Consider the following 6,000-nt stretch of genomic DNA (forward strand, 5'->3'; position numbering starts at 1 on the left):
GGTCTTCCGCCCCCTCCTGCCTGCCGCAGCTTCGGTCAGGGCCCCCCGACCCCCCCCCCCCACACACACACACACCCCGCTCAGGGCAACCTGGGCCAGTCCAGGCACCTCCCCGGGCCCTGATTTCCACACCCTTGTTGAATGAGGGTGTTGGCTGAGAAGACAGTTCTTTCCACTCTTACAGGAAGGCCTTGCTCACGTTCTCATAACCTCATAGGCCGTCTTGAAATATTTGTGTTTTTATCTTGAGCTAAAATGAGCAATTAGCACATTTCTGTGGCAGACGGGTCTTGGGTGTCCATCTGGGTCTGAGATAACTTTTAGGAACGCTTAGGAAGCTCAAGAAGGGCCAAAATTAAGAGCCACATATGAGGGTGAATTATGACTTCTCCCATCCTTGTGTGAAAACAGGAGAGACCAGGGCTCTCATTGATGACTGATGTGTTTACTAGTCTCCAAAACAAACAAACAAAACATTTAATATTCCTTTCTTTGCTGAGCTAAAAAAGTAAAAATCAGTAAAAGCTCCCAGAGGAACAATTGTGAGTAGGGAGTAGAACCAGTTTGCCTTACTAAAATCCCGGCTTCTTGTTAATATTAGAGAAAATGTATGTCTAGGAGGGTCAAATATTTACTCTTACTCTGTAGCAACGGAAAGAACTTGCCATTTATCACCCAACTTCTCTGAGAGCCTGAAAATAAAACTTAAACATGTACATTCTATAGGATTGACGGGATTGAAGGCGTGAGAACTGAGAAGACACGCATCCGTTCCCCGTGTTCGGAAGGCCTTCCCACCTCACTTCTTTGCCTGGCAAACTCCTATTCACCCAGGAAGGCCCAGGGAAATGCCACCGCCTCTCCGAAATCCAGCCCCACACGCCAGGTAGTAGAGATCATCTTCCCTCCTTTGGACCACCTCTTCATCCTAGGCCCCCCTAGCTCCAATGCTCAGTAAGGGATGGATGAAGGAATGCATTCCAGAAACAAGTGAGAAGTCACTGACCAATGCCTGCAGGTGGCAGTGATACCGGGAAGAGATATTGCTTGCCCATCCAGTAAAGAAGTAACCAAAACCCGAGTAGCACATTGATTATTCCTAGGAAAACTAAGTGGTTTGTAGCTAATTGGTGATAAATGGTGAGTTCTTTTGTAGCTAAGCTAGACTTTATTTAAACTCCCCCCCCCTTCTTTTGAATTTATTATCTTAGCCTGCCACACAGAACTCTCCTTAAACTGACACCCATGACTTTTCCAGCCTTATTTCCCAGAATGCCCCTTCACAAACCCCTACAAACTCCATTACTTGCTTCTCTCCCTCAGGCCTTCATTTCCTGCCTCTCTGCTTCAGCTCCTGATGGTTTCTCTCTCTCTGGACTGCCCTTCCCATGTCTGCCCCTAAAGCCACCTTGCACAGCTTTCAGTGTCCTGTTCAAATATCCCCTTCCTTCAGAAGTCACCCTGAAAGCTGGCTCACCCGCAAAATCTGGGAATAGCCACTCCAGTCATCTCACCTTCTGAACGCCTATGTGGCACCTAAGTGGGGTTCTGTGTGTGCCTGTGTGTCTTAGAACAGGCGGTGCCCACCCTGGTATCCCCCAGATGCCATTCATACTCAGTTCTGTCCACTTTCCTGCCATCTATCCTGTGGCCAACCTATCAGATGGACATATAGACTCCTAACATCTTGCCTTTCCATCCAATCATTCTCCACAACATGGCCAAACTGATCTCTTAAAGACACAGTCAGATCACGTCATTCCCTTGTTTTAAAACCTTCAGTGCCTTTGCATTGCTCTTAGAATATAATCCTTCCCCTGGTACGAGGAGGACCCTGTGTGCTGCTCCTTCCATGCTATTTCAGCCTCTCCCAGGGCTCCGGGTGCCCTGAGCTCCTTTCTTGCTCTCGAAAGAGCTGGCCTGTTCCCTCTGCCTGTGCTACTCACCTTTCACTGCCTCCGAGTGGCCTTTCCTGTTCTATGACCTCACTGAGCTCACCCTGCTCTCTCTCTCTCAGCACGCGGTGCTGTCTGGGCACGGTGCTAGTGACCATTTGTAACTGTATACTCTCTGCGGGCTGTTTCTGTCCCCCAGTGCAGACACAGTCATGATGACTGGCTTTGATTGCAACACTCACGGAGAGGGTGGTAGCTGACCTTTTCAGCTGCCCTTTGCTCCCCTTCCTCCTTTCGGTAGAACCCAAGTTCTGTTCAAGTCTCTACTTTCCTGAGGCCAACACTGCCTCAGGGAGTGGGGTTCTGATTGGCTTAGGCACAAACATGAGATGAAATTCGGTTAAAAAAAAAAATGGGCAAAGGACCTAAATAGACACTTCCCAAAGCGGACATACAGATGGCCAAGAGACATATGAAAAAAATGCTCAAAGTCACTGATCATCAGAGAGATGCCAATGAAAACAACAATGAGGTATCACCTCACACCTGCCAGGATGGCTTACATCAACAAGTCAACAAATGACAAGTGCTGGTGAGGATGTGGAGAAAAGGGAACCCTCGTGCACTGCTGGTGGGAATGCAGACTGGTGCAGCCATTATGGAAAACAGTATGGAGTTTCCTCAAAAAATTAAATATGGAACTGCCATTTGACCCAGTGATCCCACTTCTAGGAATATATCCTAAGAAACAGGAAACACCACTCAGAAAGAATGTATGCATGCCTATGTTCATAGCAGCACAATTTACAATAACTAAGATCTGGAAACAGCCCAAGTGCCCACCAGTGGATGAGTGGATAAAAAAGCTGTGGAACATTTATACCATGGAATACTAGGCAGCAGTAAAAAAGAATCTCTTATCCTTTGAGACAGCATGGAGGGAGCTGGAGAGTATTATGCTAAGTGAAATAAGACAGTCAGAGAAAGACAAGTATAACATGATCTCACTCATATATGGAATCTAATTATCAAAATAAACTGATGAATGGAATGGATCCAGAGACATGGAAGCATGGAACAGAGTGCAGAATCTCAGAGGGAAGTCGGGGGAGGGTGAGTAGGTGGGAGGTGATCAACCAAAGAATGTGTATGCATATATGCATAGCCCATGAACACAGACAATAGGGTGATGAAGACCTGGGGTAGGGGGGCGGGGGCAGGCTGGAGGGGGTCAATGGGGGAAATAGGGCTCATACGTAATACTTTCTTTTTTTTCTTTTAATATATTTTATTGATTTTTTACAGAGAGGAATAGAGAGGGATAGAGAGTTAGAAACATCAATGAGAGCCGAAGCCGGTTTGGCTCAGTGGATGGAGCGTCGGCCTGCGGACTCAAGGGTCCCGGGTTCGATCCCAGTCGGGGGCATGTGCCTTGGTTGCGGGCACATCCCCGGTGGGGGATGTGCAGGGGGCAGCTAATCGATGTTTCTCTCTCATTGATGTTTCTGACTCTCTGTCCCTCTCTCTTCCTCTCTGTAAAAAATCAATAAAATATATTTAAAAAAAAAAAGAAAGAAACATCGATGAGAGAGAAACATTGATCAGCTGCCTCCTGCACACCCCCTACTGGGGATGTGCCCGCAACCAAGGTACATGCCCTTGACCGGAATCGAACCTGGGACCTTTCAGTCCGCAGGCCGACGCTTTCGGCCATACGTAATACTTTCAACAATAAAGATTAAAAAGAAAGAAAGAAAGCAGAACACCTCAGCTCCCGTTTTGTTCCCGAGTTACACAGGGAATGAAGATATAGACCAAGGGTCCTCAAACTTTTTAAACAGGGGGCCAGTTCACTGTTCCTCAGACCGTTGGAGGGCCGGACTATAGTTTAAAAAAAACTATGAACAAATTCCTATGCACACTGCACATATCTTATTTTGAAGTAAAAAAACAAAACGGCAAAAACACCCGCATGTGGCCCGCGGGCCGTAGTTTGAGGACGCCTGATATAGACAGAGGGTGGTGAGAAAGCTGAGAGCTTCTTTAAAGAAATTCCAGTTATCATATCCATATATTAAATCCCAGGAACCGAGCCACTTTGGAAGTCTGATCCCTAAAACCTTGTCAATCTCTGAAGTTCCGTAAAGACTGGGAATAGATACCAGAAAGCCAGGATGCATGAGTAAGTGTGGTTCTAGTTTTCCAAAGGCATGAATTCCAAAAAGGACATCAAAGATTTACCAACTCATCCTTGGACAGGATTCTAAAATATAGAATATTAAACAAAGGCGCTTAAAAACAAAATGGAAACTGGGACCTTTAGGAACGAGCATGAGATTCCTAAAGTCAAGTCAGGTCAAAGCAACTACTCTTTTCCTTTTTTTGAGAAGACTTTCCTGATAGGTGGACCAGGAAGGTGCCATATGCAAATACTGGAAAGCTATGCAGCCCAGGCATTCCTCAGACAAGACAATTTAGATGATTTGATTGGTTGAATATTTTGTCCACAGTCTTCTTGATGTGTCAACTTGCACTTTTAACCTTTTTCTAAATAACTTGGGTCGTATTTACAAATTATTTAAAGCTTGGAGTGAGAGAGTCAAGATGTACAAAACAGAATCAGAATTAAAATATTGTCTGGTTCATACTTATTTACCAAAACCCCAAGTTGAAATTCGATAGGGATAAATGTAAAGATTTATTCCTAGGTTAAGAAAGCAACTGCCAAAACTCAGGAAGAAGACAACTCTTAAGAACAATGTGCTGGGAGAAGTCTAGCCATTTGGGTTGACGGCAAGCTCAACACCAGTCAACTGAATCATGTGGTTGCCAGCATAGCTAATGCAATCGGAGGCTCCCTGACCAAAAGTCCACCAGCTCTCACGTCAGACGGTTCTTGACTCAAGCGCTGACCCAGTGACCTGAGTGATCTCTGTTGGTCAGCGCAGGAGCCTGTCACCAACTCCCCAGCCCAGAACATGCGGGCACACACCCTCTTCTATGCACAGGACGGACCGTCTGTCATCTCGGGCTCCCATCCTGACTGGGCTGATGTTCACATCTCTTTCCCCATAACTCTTAGCTGAGATAAGAAAACACTGTCTGGAAGGCCCCCAGGTTCAGTTCCTGTTCTTATCTGGTCACAATTCAACCGCCCAAACAGACAGAGCTCATGCATTCTTCACAAATGCTATATCATGGTAGGTAAACACTGTCCTCGCATGAAGCCGTCCGCGTCCCTTCCAGAAGACCCTAGCCTCTCCATTTCTCGTAGGGTTCAAAGTTCGAGGACATACACAGAGTGGGGGAGATCTGGAGTCCTGGGTTCGAATCCTGGCTCTCCTCCAGCTGGCTGTGGGTCTTACAGCCTCTTGCAGCCTCACTTTCCTTATGCGGGAAGGTGTGTTGTGGGGAAGGAGTCATAATACTGTCAAGTGCTTAGAACACAGCACCTGCCTACTTGATCACTGGGATTGTTAAAATTCAGCTATTTTGAGGGAATTTGGGGAAGAAGGAGAAGTCAGAATCTTTGGTCTGCCTAGCGCCTCTCCCTTTCAGCACTTCTCCAGAAAAACATGTATAATGGCAGCCAGAAGGGAAGCCAGATACAGTATACAATAGGGTGTGACCTGTGCAGTCACACAGGGCCCCAGGCTTGGAAGTCCTCCATGCTGTCACCATCTCGAGGTTCATAATAATTCTGAGCAAGAGGCCACCTTTTCGTTTTGCACAGGGCCCTGCAAATCCTGTACCCACACGTCCTGTATAAAATGTCAGACACACACAAGGTCTGCTCCTTCCTACTGCCATCCCGGACAGAATGTCCTGCTGCTCCTGCAAGCTGCTGGGTGGAGCCCAGCCCAAGGGGACCATCTTTGGCGCCTAAAACATGGCCACTTCTGCTGTGGCCTGGGGCCCCCTGTGCTGACACCTCTGGCTGGGTCCTGTCCCAGCCTTCCTCCGGGACATCATTCCCAGTGTCACTCCAGAGGAGAGCATTTGAGAGCCTTGCTCCAACTGCCCCTAGGATTTCTGGGAGCCTCAGCTGCTCAGAGCCAGGGTTTGGAGGTGCCTCAGTGACTTCTGCCCCCATTCCTGCCCTTGA

This window comes from Cnephaeus nilssonii (assembly GCF_951640355.1).
Source record: "Cnephaeus nilssonii genome assembly, chromosome: 21".
Classification (NCBI taxonomy): Eukaryota; Metazoa; Chordata; class Mammalia; order Chiroptera; family Vespertilionidae; genus Cnephaeus; species Cnephaeus nilssonii.